At 42.8% G+C, this 15,134-nt stretch overlaps 1 protein-coding gene across 2 annotated transcripts in view; it reads left to right on the top strand.

Moving 5' to 3' along the window:
* Positions 1–15,134, top strand: part of LOC118569796 (24-hydroxycholesterol 7-alpha-hydroxylase) — an 84,248-nt gene that overhangs the window by 39,456 nt on the left and 29,658 nt on the right. The window lies entirely within an intron of this gene.

Raw genomic sequence — 15,134 nt, 5'->3', positions numbered from 1 at the left:
AATACAGTAAATTCTTATTTCTTGGTTCTCTTTCCTCTCTCCTTTGTAAACAACAGACTTTCTTGTAAGCTCATCTTCAAGCCTCTGGCTGAGGAAATAAAACTGAACATTAGACATCTTTATCCCCTGACAACAATTGGTATCCTTGCTTCATTATTTATGAGTAGGAGTCAGAGAAAGATTATATTTTTCCTAAACTACTATATAATTTTTTGAAATGAAAGTCTAAGCTCCCTGGGCTGGGGAGATGGCTCAGGCTTGATAGCTTGCAAGGCCAGTGGAAGGATTGAAGTTTGGATTGCCAGAACCCACACAATGCTGGGTTGGCAAGTCTCCAGAGCAAGCTGGCTATGAGTCCTAGTCATATTCATGGTTCTGATTTTGATTGGAAACCCAGCTTCATTCAGTAAGTTAGAAGTGTGATCAGGGATAATAGAATTCCTGTCATGAACTTCTGACCTCCATGGACATGTGCCCATACACAGGTGTGCTCACAAACATGCATACACATGTACACACATATATACACTGTACACACTTGAACATGGGGAAAATGTATAAAATACTAACATTTTATTCATTAGTTTTTCTTTTCAGGGACATTATTATGAAATTTAGCAAGTAGATCTCTGGGCCCAACTTTGGTAGGAAACATTGCTGGATGGTGTCTCTTCAGTTCCTCTTTTACATAGGCTATGTTAACCTGTTTTTCTCGTCAGCCACTCATCTTCGTGGACACTGACCGTGATGCACACACCTCAACTTCAATTACCTTTAGCAAGCTGGCCTATGACTATGTAATGATAACCTCTGTGCAGGAGCCCCCAGGATTTCAAAAGTCAAGAAGGACCCTGTACGTTGTGTAGGAATCGGTGCTTTAACTCGGCAGGGAATTTGTTATGTGCTTTTCATCCCCATGGCTCTTGACAGTACAGTAATACCTGCTTGAGAATATGGGGAGCCCGGAGCAGGGGAATACCTCACTATCCAACCTCACATCACAACCTACTTTCTGTTTCTGTCTCTCTGAATTGTCTCAAAAACATCTGGAAGACTCATCACTATCTGCCATTTTCCTCACCAAAAGTCCTTACAGAATGGCATCCAGTGTCACAGGAGAATCAGCGTTCCCTTTTGTGGAACCAATGAAGGGAATTTAAAAACCAAGCCAGAAAGAACTTGAGGGCCATTTTTTTGGCATTTGAGAGAAGCACAGCAGGCAAGCTTTATAGAAGCCATGGCAACAGCCAGGAGGAGGAAGCTGGGAAGAGGAATGAAGCACGTCCTTCTTGTCTTCTGGGGTGGGGCCAGCAATGCAGCTCCACAGACAGCTGTAAAGGTTGCGGGCTGTTCAGAGCATGAGTACAAAAGCTCAGAGTGTCAAGGGAAGTGTGCTTAGGACTCGGGCCAGTATCTGAAAAACAGAAGTAAGAGAGAAAGTTATTCTTTTGCACACCTGGAAGTAAAGACCTTGAAGCAACTGCCTTGAGGTAGGGTTTCTAGAAGGCATAAGTTTTTTGTATTTTTTACTTTTGGGGGTAATTATTCTTCCCATTCCTTTGGCTTGTCTTCAAGCAAATCAGGTGCGTTTTGTTGTTGTTTTTGTTGTTGGTTTTTGAGGCATGATCTGGCCAGGTGATTGACAGGTGCTGTTAGCTGAGCCCAAAGGGAAAGGACAATGGTATTTGAAGAGTCTTCAAGATCCATCAGAATGTCTTTCTCCACCCAGATCCATTTTCCTTTTTTACCAGTAGGAATTAGATTTCCTTCAATAGACCTCATCAAAGCCCATCTTTTTATGTGATATTTTAAATTTTAAGGAGGGAAATGTGATGCTTCCCTTTCTCCGTTTACCAGGGAAACAGGAGGTGGTGTCTAGAGCTGATTATGAGGAAGCACCCCCATTCTTAAAGTCCTCCAAGACTGCTGATGTCTCTTTAGCTACCTAATATTAGGACTAAAGAAACATTTCTTCTACATATTTATTATATATGTCCGTGACTATATTTGTACGAGGAAAGGGGCTTAAAATATGAAAAAGCTGTGGAATTGTTTCCAAAGTCCTTCTTTGGTGTTCTAGTTGGCGACTATTCCTTCTTAAGTCTAAGAAACTATAGTTTCATGATTTATTTTAGAATCTGTTGTTTTTCTTTCCGCTTGGGTGACGCCTACCCATCCTTCCAGGCTTCCATGAATTCCAGCCACAGGCGAGAGGAGATGAATTCCACTGATGCCTGTGCCCTCTGCTCTGAGACTTGTATTATAGTTATTTATGTCCTGATAAACTGTCCTGTGTTCCTGTGTCCAAGATCCTTTAAGGCTGTGATTTTTGTCATTTGATTCTTTGCCCTGCTTTGGAAAAGTAGGTGGGATATTAGCACCGATGTGGCTCCTTGTTAGCTTTAAAGGCTGTGGTGATACTGTCAACATGTCTCCCTGTGTTGGAAAAGAATATTGGAATATTTACGACCTCTCACATACAGATCTACAAACAATGCCAAAGCCACTGTGCAAGACAATCTTTACTTTTCCAAAAGGTTGCATCATGACCCAAACTGGGAGAGCAAGCACTCTTGGATGGGGAGTTCACTTAGCATTTATTCTGATGTGGGGGCAGGCGAGGGTGGGCTGGCTCTCTCCATTGTTGGGAACTTGACCTCACAGTCTGATGGGATTGGCTAATTTGTAATTGGCATGCAGGGGAAGGGTCTGATGGAGTGAAGTTTCAGGGATATCTGTAGTAGGGGCTTGGGCAAACAAACACATACATGAGGTTTCACTAGGTGTAGAGGCCTGTAGAAGACCTGCCATCTTTGGGTGAAAAGCCGGTCTCTCACAGTTGGACATGTTGACTTGTCTGAGCCTGGAGTGTTGAGAGGTATCTATGAAGACTAAATGAAGGATCTAGGTAGCCAATAAGTTATTAACATTGCTCTGGCTCCTACAGCAGATGTTTGAGCTACATGTAACACAGATATGTTTGGAGTGTGCAGTGTTAGAAGCACGTGATCATGTCCATGTCTTCCCTCAATGTCAGAATCATTGACTAACAGTAAATTACAGGGTATGCCGGTTTCTATGGCAGCAATTTGCCAGATTTCCTTCTTTGGTAATCTTGGCCTAGGTGAGCAAGATTCACTTTTATTGTAGTCTTAATTACTAATATTAATTCTCACATTACACATTACATACCACACAATACCTATATCTCTATGTACCAATGTGTAGGTTGCAGAAAGGCTATAAAGGACTAAAAGGCCACCACAGAATTCAAGAGGTTTCTGAAGTCTTGAGGAGCTAGGAAATGTAAACAGAGTCTGTATTGCTAAGAGAAATCATGAGCTGTTGGGAAGTAGCTGCTGTTGTGGCTCAGGCTGCTTGCTGCAGATCACAGACTGGAAGTGAAAATACATGTTTGTATTCAACTTCAGAGCTGACAGAATCATCCCAGGTGAAGGGACTGGCTGATGGGTCCAGACAGGCAAACAAGAGGGTATACTGTGTGAACAATGAGGACAGAGCTGAGCCAAAGCCCCAGGGGCAGTCCTTGACATGGATGGTCATGTGACATGTGGGTGGGAGCCAAGCAAGTACAGAGCTATGTGCCCCTCTTCATGGGGTCTGGTTGAGGGAGTTGTGTCTTTCCCTTGGTCTGGTGCATCTGGTAAGTTCCTGGTTTGATTGAGAATGATGTCTGCCTTGGCCAGCAGGGTTTCAACAGGGGCGACCCACCTGTGGGAGCGAATGAGAGAACAGGAACGACACGAGAGACAATAGCAAGACAGTATTCTGATCAAGCCGCCAATCTTTATTTTCCTCCGCATGGCTTATATAGCATAAGAGGGGAAGGGGCAGGAAGGAGGGAAGGGGAAGGGATGTGGAAGGCGTGCAGAACATGGGAGATGTGCAGGTCGTGCAACTGCAAGAAGTCTGCTAAGGTCACTGGTCAGGGGCCATTTGTTCTGTTGCTAGGCTACCTGACCATGGAATGCTCTTTACATTTGGTTGGCATGCACCTGACTGTGGAATGTTCTTATCTTTGGGAGCCTCCAGTTAGTAAACAGGTGTTACTGCTCTGGGGAAGTGTGGTGGGCTTATGACTTGTTCTCTGGCTTAGCTAGTACTTTCCATGGTTCATGTTTGGTTCCTGAAATCTTGGTCCCTAACAGATGTCCATAGGCTCATGTGTTTGAATACTTGATCCTCAGTTGGTAGGATTAGGAGGTGTGGCCTTATTGGAGGAGGTATGGTCTTGTTGGAGGAGGTGTATCACTGAGTGTGGGCTTTAGGGCTTCAAAAGATGTCATTCCGAGGATGCTCTGCCTTCTGCTTGTGGATCTGCTATTGTGGACACTAATGTTCTGGAACCATAGGCCCTAAACAAACCCTTCTTTCTCATAGTTGTCTTGATCACAGCATTTTATCATCAACAAAAAGTAATTAAGGCATCAGGTGGTGCCCTTTCAACTTCCAGAAATAAGTGCTTATCAGTCTATGCAGTGTGATTGATGTCAGCCCAGGGGGAGTTATCCTTTATGTCAGAACTGAGTAAAAAAGTCTGCTTGCCAGGTAGATGACCCTTCACATGCCTGCCCGGGGGAGTTATCCTTTATGTCAAAACTGAGTAAAAAAGTCTACTTGTAAAGTGGAATTTCTTGAGGTAAGGCAGAGTCTGAAAAATGAGTATTTTACAAAATGCAGCGCAAGTTTGGGTAGTGTACAGCTGATCTTAGCAGATATGTAGTGTGTTTGTAGTATGAGTGAGTTAGTATCTGAAATAACAGCATTTCAATCTCTCATTTATACTTACGAAAAATCGTTTATAGTCTCTGTGTAATTATGACTTTCATCTAAAAACTAAATGGGATACATTAAAACTAACTTCCTTCCTTCCTTCCTTCCTTCCTTCCTTCCTTCCTTCCTTTCTTTCTTTCTTTTTTGAGACAGGGTTTCTCTGTGTAACAGCCCTGACTGTCCTGGAACTCACTCTGTAGACCAGGCTGGCCTCGAACTCACAGAGATCCATCAGCTTTTGCCTCCTGAGTGCTGGGATTAAAGATGTGTGCCACCACTGCCAGGCAAAAGTCCCTACCCCCCCCCCACACACATACTATGTCTGAATAAAAGAATCGTCCTTTATTTTATTTGTTTTCAAATATCCTAAGGTTTGATTGTATTGCATTTATGCCAAGAGTTAAACAGACGGTTTCTAATTTTTGCCCTCAACCCCCTCAGCTCCCGCCTTGGCTTCTCTCTATAGTGGTCTCTCGGTCTCTGTGGGGCTCCTGCCCTTCTGGTGATTACCTTGGCATTCTCCCAAGTGTAACTTTCTAAATTTAGAGCCACAGGACTGGGCTAGCACACCACAGATGAGCATTGAAATTCCGACAGTACGGGAGCAGCACCATTTCTGAGAGTTTTAACAAAAAACAGTCTTTTATCAGAAAGATGTTTGGAAACAGACTCTTTTGTCTTGTCCAAGAATACTACATTATTTTTTCCCACATCACACTGGGATTTGAGAAACTAAAAATACATGATTAAAAAACACTTGTTTTCCACATCACTTATACATTTGTGTTTTAGCTATTTCCCATTGGAAACAGGCTTTCAGTCCTATATTCTATAATGTGATGTAAAATGTTTCTACGGTGCAAAATAAGGTTTAAAAACTTAAAAAAAAAATTCTCTAAAGGATGTCAGAAACTTGACCACAACTAAGTTCAAACATCCAGGGTCAAAACTGTGCATGTGTTAGACCGAACAGGGAGATGTTAGGACGGGGACACGTGTTATTTTTTCTCATTGGTGTGACAAAATATTAGCAAAAGTAACGTAAGGGAGGCAGGGTTTATCCTGGATGAGGTCTGAAGGGATCTCATCTGCCCATCGTGCAGGAAAAGCATGGTGGCGTACGTGCACAGTAGCTGGTCCTATGTCTGCAGTCAGGAAGCAGAGACGGGTGAATAGGGCCCTCAGCTCGTTTCCTTCTCTTCCCCCTTTTATTTGGTCTGCAACTCTAGTCCACAGAATGGTGCCACCCACATGCAGGACATGTCTTTCCGCCTCAGTTAAACCCGTGGAAAAGCTGTGGCAGTCAAGCCCAGTGGCCCGCCTCCTAGGTGATTCCTGTCAGGTGGACAGTACAAATGCATGACCAGCCTGGTTCCCATTGGAATCCCTCACATCTGATTAGGAGCATTAACTCCAGCTGGTGGTCACTACCTACCCTTGGTGTAGTAGAAAAATATTTATTATCTGTATTCCGTAGCAATAGTGAACTAAAACGGGAAAACCATGAAGAAGGAATGAGTGGTGAATTTGTTCAAATATAATATCTGTAAATAGTTATTTTAGGGGAAACCAGTCTTTTGGATAAGTTAGTGCGCTAGGTAGGTTCTGAATCAGAGGGTCTGGCTAACTTATCTTTCATGTCTTATTTGTGCTCATGGGGGTCGGGGGAGGGGAGGAGGTGCTAGCTTGCTAGGCCTCCCATGGCTTTTAGGATCAAGAAGAAACTGGTTTGAAGCTTGCCTCAGATCTCTGATTTATAGTACTGAACACCAAACATTCCCCATCTCTGTTTCTGTTTGCCATAGCCATAGGCTTCTGGGTAAGCCTTAGCTCCATAGCCAGTGACTGACAGCTTCACAGTTGAGGCAGGATCCCTGGGAGCCTGAATGGCAGACCAGACTTGCCACTGCAGGTCATTTCCAGCCATAGTATAACTCTGCCTGTCCCTTGTCTCATATTTTTAATGTTTTGATAAGTCAACTAACACGTAAAGTTGAGGCTTGGACAACCAGGATCGCGGTGGTGTGCAGTGAGGCAGCCCAATGCAGAAAGGAGGCAGAGCATGCAAAGGGCAGAGATCAGACATTGAGACCCAGGAACCAGAAATCCAGGGACAATGGGACACCCCCATCTCCTGCTTTCTTTCCCAGGCTCCCTCTCTTTCTAGAAATCACCAGCTGCCACCTTGTAATGCATTCTAAAGCAGTCCTCATACCTTTTCCATTTGGTCACCCACTCACTCTTGCGGGCTGCTAGAGTATATTATAGAGATTCAGCTGTGTATTAAAGCTATACTTTGACTGGCCAAGGGTCTGTCAAAAGGCATTTATTATGAAATATTTGGTGTTACCCAGTTTTTAATATTTCAGCTGTCTTCTGCTATGAAATTCTTGTGTGCCCAAGTACTATAGACCACTTGACAAACATCTAGATAACTAACTCCCCTGCTGAGCCTTGGAGACCAGCAGGCTACTAGATGCATAGTTTTGTTTCTTGTGTAAATGAAGCTCAGACCATCCCCTTTCCTCAGGCTGGGGGCATGGGAGAGAGATTGACTGAGGAGGAATGGGGTTTTTTTCATAACCAGGGGCAGTAAAGAATGGAGTAGAATCCCAGAGACACAGAACAGCTTGGTCACAGAGAAGGGAGGAAGACAGAGGTTCTGTAGAGGGTGAGGCGGATCTCTGGTAGAGTTTTCTGAGAGCCTGGAAGAAGTGAGGAGCCTGGAGGACAGAGGGACAGAGGACAGAGATGAGGTCAAAGGCACATGAGCTTCCTAAAACTATGAGGACAGGAGAACTGGGCACAGAGAGGAGCTGATTGTGAGGACAGAGCCGAAGCTATGTAGACTGAATTGACCTTGAAGGATAAAGTGAAGGGACTAGAGAACTCAGTGTGCTTGGATTCACTTGCTGTCCCTCAGATGAGTATCCTCTGCTGCTTGTAGCATCTGTTCTGGACCCTGATAGAAATCTCCTCAAGGGAGGTACTTGGGGGGGGATTTGTGACCTCACATATCTTAGGCTTCTACCACAGGCTTTCCTATCATAACATACTGGAAGAGGGCTTTCCCTCCCTCCTGCCCGCCTGCTCTTCTTTCCCCGCATTGTGTTCTTAAACTTGGTGCATTTTAGTTTTGTGTTTCCACACATGCTTTCAGGTTGATGCAGATCATTTACCATACCACATTTCACTGTTTATCTGTGTTTTCTTGTTCTGTGTAAAATATTCAGATGCCAGAAGTTTCAGGTATTTGCTCCATTCAGTTATCAAAAACAGCTGGCCTATCATCTAACCCCCAAAGCTCATCCTTATTACTGAAGGTCGTGACCAATCCAACTTATTTCTAACAGAAATGATCTATCTTTATTATTTCTTAGTTCATGTGGGTCACTGTGGCACACACCTCACATGAATTTTAATTCCTTAAATAACATAGGGAGACATACATGAAAATAGATGGGTGTTCCTGAGCTAGGCTGGCTTATAGACAAAAGGGCACACATCTGCTGTCAAGATTTCTTGCCAGTGTTTACTTGATTCCAAGGGATTTCTCCTTAGGTGCCATGTGTTACCTAATTGCCCTTTCTGCTTGGTACCCAGGAGATGTTTGCACCACAGGGAAAATGGAGCAGACTGGAGAACAGGATGGCTGAGAGGAAAGCACTCAGATAAGGGGCGGTGTGTGTGTGTGTGTGTGTGTGTGTGTGTGTGTGTGTGTGTGTGTGTGTTTAGGACTCAACCACAATGTTTTCTTAGATCTCTTTTAGAAAAGAGCACATGTAGAAACTGAGTGTCAGGAAACAGGTCTCCTTGCCACAGCTGCTAGCACATGCTCTCTGAGTGTGTGAGGGTAAGCATTACAGCAGCCATCCTCTAAAGAAGCCTATTTCCCCCCTGGTCATGTATTTTTACATGGGTTCCTAATATTAAAATAGCACTCTAGGCCTCGCACACTTGACCTGGGCATAGAAGTGATAAGGGCGGTGAAGACCACACAGAATTTGTCATACTTTTAAAATTCAGAGGCTGGAATAAAACCTGACCCTTTGGGCAAACCCAATAATAGCTCATTCTTTCCTTGCCCCATGGGCATGAGTAAATTTTTCTCCATCCTAGGCCTTTCATTTTAGACTTTATGGACCATAAAATCTCTATGACATCCTCTTATCTGCCATTGAAGTGCAAAACCAACCACAGGTAAGTGTTGATATTTGTATTGGAAGGCAAGTCTTTATACAACAAAACAGTGAGCTGGATTTGGCCCGTTGTCACAGTTAAAGAACCACACTCCGTATCTGTGAGGTGAGAAACGTGAGGTCCATGTAGGTAGATAGATAGATAGATAGATAGATAGATAGATAGATAGATAGATGATATGTAGGTAGGTAGATAGATAAACAAATAACAGATAGTTAGGTAGATAGATAATAGATCAATAATAGACTGATAATAGATGGATAAGTAGGTAGGTAGGTAGATAGATAGGTAGGTAGATAGATAGATGATAGATAGATAGATAGATAGATAGATAGATAGAAAGATAGATAAGCTCAGCCTGTGGCCTCCAATGTACCACTGCTCAGAGGGAGCTGACCCCTTTGTAGTTATAAAATTATAAAACTGGGGACTGGTAGATGGCTCAGAGGATAACTGCACCTGCCACCAATCCTAAAATCCTGAGTCTTATGCCCCGGACATACATGATGTAAGGAGGGAACCTACTCTTCCTGAGTTACCCTGACCCCTGTGTGTATACTCTGGCACACACTCACCCCCTCAACATGCACACAAATATAAAAATTAAAATGTAATTTTGAAAGGATAGAATTTCTGGGTTAAAAGTCATCAGAGCTGACAAATATATGACCCAGTTTTATGTCCTTTCCTACATATTGATGGTGAGTGATGTTGGATGATGATCCATGCACTTAGATCTCTGACCTGAACGCTGGTTTAAGTCATATTTTCACTCTCTAAGTTTATTTACCTCTGTTTTTAAAGAGAAGGGATAATTTCAAAAGTACTGTAATGATAAAAGCAGCCTTAAAAGGAGAATATTTAATAAATAAAACACAAGGGAATCATTTATTTGTTTACTTATTTACTAAGTTACTGCACTTGGAATTGAAGGCCAGGCCTTTTACATCTAGGGCAGTGTTCTCTCACTGGGGGTATCCACCGCTCCCTTCTTTTTCTTTTAATCTGTCACTGTGTTTTTTTCTTAAAGTATGGCTCCCAGAACCACAGTGTAACATTATTGGGGAGCTTCCCAGAACTGTCAATTCTTGGGTCCAGTATATGCAAGGTTTGCAGTAAATTCTATTTAATTTAAACATTCTTTCCATTCTTCCCCAGAATTGTCTTTAAATATTTCCCATTACCTGCACACAAACTACAGCTTTTTAAAATTGATCTTCTCTTCCGCTGTTTTAGACATCAGCCCATTTGTCTATTCATTTATCCCATCAATAATAATGTACAGACTGCTTCCCATGCACAAGACATTGTGTTAGATCATAAGCAAACATCAATGGATATTAAATGAATGAGATTCAGAAAGAAATGAAATATTATTACATTTGGGAACTCCATGGTAAAATTATAAGCTGAATTAATTTCTGTATCAAACCCATGAAGATATAATGGCATGACAGTGAGTTGGGAGAGAACCGGGGTAGTTGGCAAAAGGCTTTCTCAGGATGTTTCACCGGTGGCCTTAAGAGTGAGTGGGAGCCAGCCTCCCAAACAGTTGCAAAGGGCAGAGGGAATTCTAATGACACATAACACTTGCTGAGTTCTTGGCCCTTGGCAGTTATGATTTTGAGAGACTTGCATACATTAACAGTTCTGACAACATTCTATAAGGCAGATACAGTCAGTATTCCTATATTAGGTATGCCAACTGAGCCAGATCAACAGGTTAAGTAATGTACAAAGGTCACACTGTCTCCAAGATTCCATGTGAGGTGTGATAAGAGGGATATGTAGACAGTATTTGCCAAAGGGAAAACAGTGGCATTATCTTTCTACACAATGACATTTTATACTTCTCAGACACCAACTGGGTGTTGTAGTTCCTGTGCTAACTCTGTGGACTTAGTGCAGACCCTGAAAGTTCAGGGCTCAACCCCACAGTTGAGCTGCTTTAAATAAACCATAGAAGGTAGTAGGTCCCATGCCACTCAAACTCTGTCCATCTTAGATGCAAACTGGGGGTTTCCACAGCCTTCCTCAAGGTTCAGTGATTTGCCCTAATAATGCAGAGTTCAGAGAAACACTTTGCTTACCATTACCTATTTATGATCAAGCCTGATGTCACTGATGCAGGGGAGTGGCCAGATGGAGGGAAACATCTGGGAGTGTCTTGCCCCTTGGAGCTGGTGTGTGTGACCCTCCCAGCACATGGGTATGTTTGAAAAGAGATTTTAGGGAAGTTGCCCATCACAGACATGGTTGATTCAGTCACGAAGTTAAACTTCCTCAGGAAGTTGAAGTGTGTGTTGAGGGCTAAGAGTTCCAGGCTTCTGATCACATGGTTGATTTCTTGGATGACTTTCCCCCATACTGCCAGCATCACCTCAATAGAGTAAGTCCAGTTATGGATAGAAGACACTCCTCTCTCCACTGTCAATAGTCCATCACAATTTGAGGAGCCGAAGAACCAAGTGTATATTCCGTAATCGATCCCAGTGTCCATCAGAAGCAGCAGGGATGACTGATTTGGAGTTCTAGCAACTTGGCAGATTCCAACCACTTTCTGTTATGGCCAGACAACGTAGTCGGGGGTGTCTGTTTATCGTAGTGGAAGAAGATGAGGGCTCAGTGTTGGTCATTGTGCTCTGATAAGCCTTTTAGACTCTATAGCAGAACCAGGTGGGTGGGGACAAGCAGGGGCTTAGGGAAGTAATCAAGATGTAATAGGACTGGGGAGCTGGCTCAGTGGGTAAAATGCCCCGTGCACAATTGTGGTGATCAAAATGGACTCTCCAGCATCTATATGAAGAGCCAGGCATGAGCACACATGCCCGACTGTAACTCCAGTGCTAGGGTTGCCGTGGAGACAGATGGATCCAGAGGACCCCTGGCCAAGCCAGCCTAGTTAAAATGCTAAGCTCCAGGTTTAGTGAGAGACTCAAAAAGTACAGTGGAGAATAGTAGAGAAAGATGCCCAGTGTCAGCCTCTGGCCGCCACATGTGTGTACACAGACAAGCAGGCAAGTGCATGTACTCACACATAGAGACACACACATACAGGAGACACACAGACAAATGCACACACAAAGACACATATACAGAGACACACAGACAAATGCACACACAAAGACTCACATATACAGAGACATACAGACAAATGCATACACAAAGACACACATACAGAGACACAGACAAATGCACACACAAAGACACACATATACAGAGACACACAGACAAATGCACACACAGAGACACACAAAGACACACAGACACATAGACAAATGCACACACAAAGACACACATATACAGAGACACACAGACAAATGCACACACAAAGACACACATATACAGAGACACACATATACAGAGACACACAGACAGACACACACTCTTGGCACCTGACAAGTCTGAGGGAAAGGAGCCTTCTATAATCTTATAATTGCTGATGACAACTGATTTTATTTTTTGCTTTATTATTTTTATTTTATTTATTCTTATTTTTTATTTTGTGTCTCCCTATGTAGCCCCACCTGGCCTGGAACTTAATATGTAGACCAGGTCGGCCTCAAACTCAGAGGTCCACCTGCCTCTCTCCTGGGCAATGCGATTAAAAGCCCATGCCACATACTCTGATCCACTGATGTTTTAAGTCAGCTTTTGTGACTAGTACAGATAAAGAAGATCAAGGAGTAAAGCTTCTTTTGGCTCAGGGTTCCTTAGGATTCATCCATGGTTGACTGGCTCATTGTCTCTGATGCCGTGAGGAGGCGGAGATGGAAGGGGCCACAGGGATGCATTGGTCATGGTGACTTACTAAGTCAGTGATGTCAAGACCAGACTGAAAGCAGTGCTCTTCTGCGGAATTTCCAGAATGCATTTTCCTTGAATTATTCACCATTAAGTTGTATAATCTGACTGAAATTCCATGCCCACACTTAGGGCCATGTAAAAATTGATCTAGTCTATTCCTTTTGTAAAGACTAAACCTAGTCTAGTATCTTCACCTGTTCAACTTAGGAAAGTCTAGTGTGTCTGTGTTGAGAGGGCATGCTCTTCATTCCAGAGAGGTCACCCTACCCCCACCCCCACTGTCCCTGTCTTTGTGTCATCTGTAATCAGTGATTAAACAGAAAAGTAAAAGAGCTGGGCATGGTGACGCATGCCTTCAATCGAAGCATCAGAAGGATGTGGTTGGAGGATCTTGAGTTCAAGGCCAGACCTGGTTTCCAGTTACCAAACAAAAGCCAAAACAACAAACACAAACAATAATCATTGGGAAGGAAGGCCAGATCACTTTTCATATCTCTGTGTCTCTGTGTGTGTGTCCATATGTGTCTCTGTGTGTATATCTCTGTGTGTCTGTGTGTGTCTGTGTTTGTCTGTGTGTCTCTCTGTGTGTGTTTCTGTGTGTCTGTGTGTGTTTGTGTGTCTGTGTGTGTCTGTGTGTGTGTATCTGTGTGTGTTTCTGTGTCTGTGTATCTGTGTATGTCTGTGTATCTGTGTGTGTCTGTGTATGTGTGTGTCTCTCTGTGTCTGTGTGTGTCTGTGTTTTTGTGTGTGTGTATCTGTGTGTGTGTGTGTCTGTGTGTGTATGTGTGTTTGTGTCTCTGTGTGTGTCTGTGTCTGTATGTGTGTGTGTCTGTGTCTGTGTGTGTGTCTGTGTGTCTGTGTATCTATGTGTGTCTGTGTGTATGTTTCTGTGTGTGTCTGTGTCTGTGTGTCTGTGTCTTTGTGTGTGTCTGTGTGTGTGTTTCTGTGTGTCTGTGTGTGTGTCTGTGTATCTGTGTGTGTCTGTGTCCGTGTGTGTGTCTATGTTTGTCCATGTGTCTGTTTCTGTGTGTGTGTGTCTATGTTTGTCTATGTGTGTGCGTCTTAAAATTATTTTTTTGGTTATACAAATAAATGAGTTTCATTGTGATGTTTTCATACACGAATCTCTCCATGTATTTTGTTCGTACTCACTCCTCGATGCCCTCACCAATCTGATCTCTCCTGTTACTGACTCCTCCCATAAATACACATTCCATTACCCTCTTCTTCCCAACCTTTCTTCCCTCTCCAGGCTCCTTTCTACTGTCATATCGTATGAATGTGTAATGCGTACATTTCAATATAGATTCTGCACATGAGAGAAAACAAGCTATATATTTCTTTCCCGGTTACTTTGCATAAAATAATGATCTCTAGCACCTGAAAAAACTTATTTATTTTATGTGTATGTGTATTTGCCTGTATGCCTGTATGTGCGCCATATGCTTGCCTGGTGCCAGAAGAGAATGTTAGATCTGCCTGGAACTGAGCTCATGGGTGGTTGTAAGTTCTGTGAACCAAACCCAGGCCCTCTTCACAAGCAACAAGTACTCTTAACTGCTGAGCCACCTCTCCAGCCCCAATGATCTCTGGTTGTATCCATTTTCCAGTGAGTCCCATGTCATTTCTCTTTATACCTGAATAAAATTCCATCATGTATATGTACCACATTTTCTTTATCCATCTATCTGTTCATGGATGTCTGGGTTGTTTCTGTATCTTGACTGTGGTGAACAGAGCAACACTAAACATGGGTATTCAAGTATCTCTGGGTGTGGGGCTTAGAGTTCTTTGGGAACATACGCAGGAGTCATATAGCTGCATTGTATGCAGTTCCTGGTTTAGTTTCATGAGGACATTCCACACTGATCTCTGTAGAGGCCGTACCAGTTTACTGTCCACCAGCAGGGTGGACAGGCTCTGCTTACTCTGCGTACATGCCAGGACTTGTCTTCATTTGTTGTCTGATGATAGCCTTTCTTTAAGATGTAATCCTAAAGTAGTTTTTTGAGTGAGTGTGTGTGTGTGTGTGTGTGTGTGTGTGTGTGTGTGTGTGTGTATGAATATATAAGTGCATATGAGAGCAAGATGATACTTATCTTTCACAATTGGGTTTATTTTGCAATGTGATGATCTCCAGAACTTAAAATAATATTTTTAGTGTATGAATGCTTTTACATATATATATATGTGTATATATGTTTTATATGTATGTATATGTTTTGTATATGTATATACATATTGTAAGTATGTTTTACACATATATATGTATATACATACATATATATACACATACATACATATATATGCACATACATACATGCATACATACG

Source organism: Onychomys torridus, chromosome 18, assembly GCF_903995425.1.
Source record: "Onychomys torridus chromosome 18, mOncTor1.1, whole genome shotgun sequence".
Taxonomy (NCBI): domain Eukaryota; kingdom Metazoa; phylum Chordata; class Mammalia; order Rodentia; family Cricetidae; genus Onychomys; species Onychomys torridus.
This window is presented reverse-complemented; position numbering and strand designations above follow the sequence as displayed.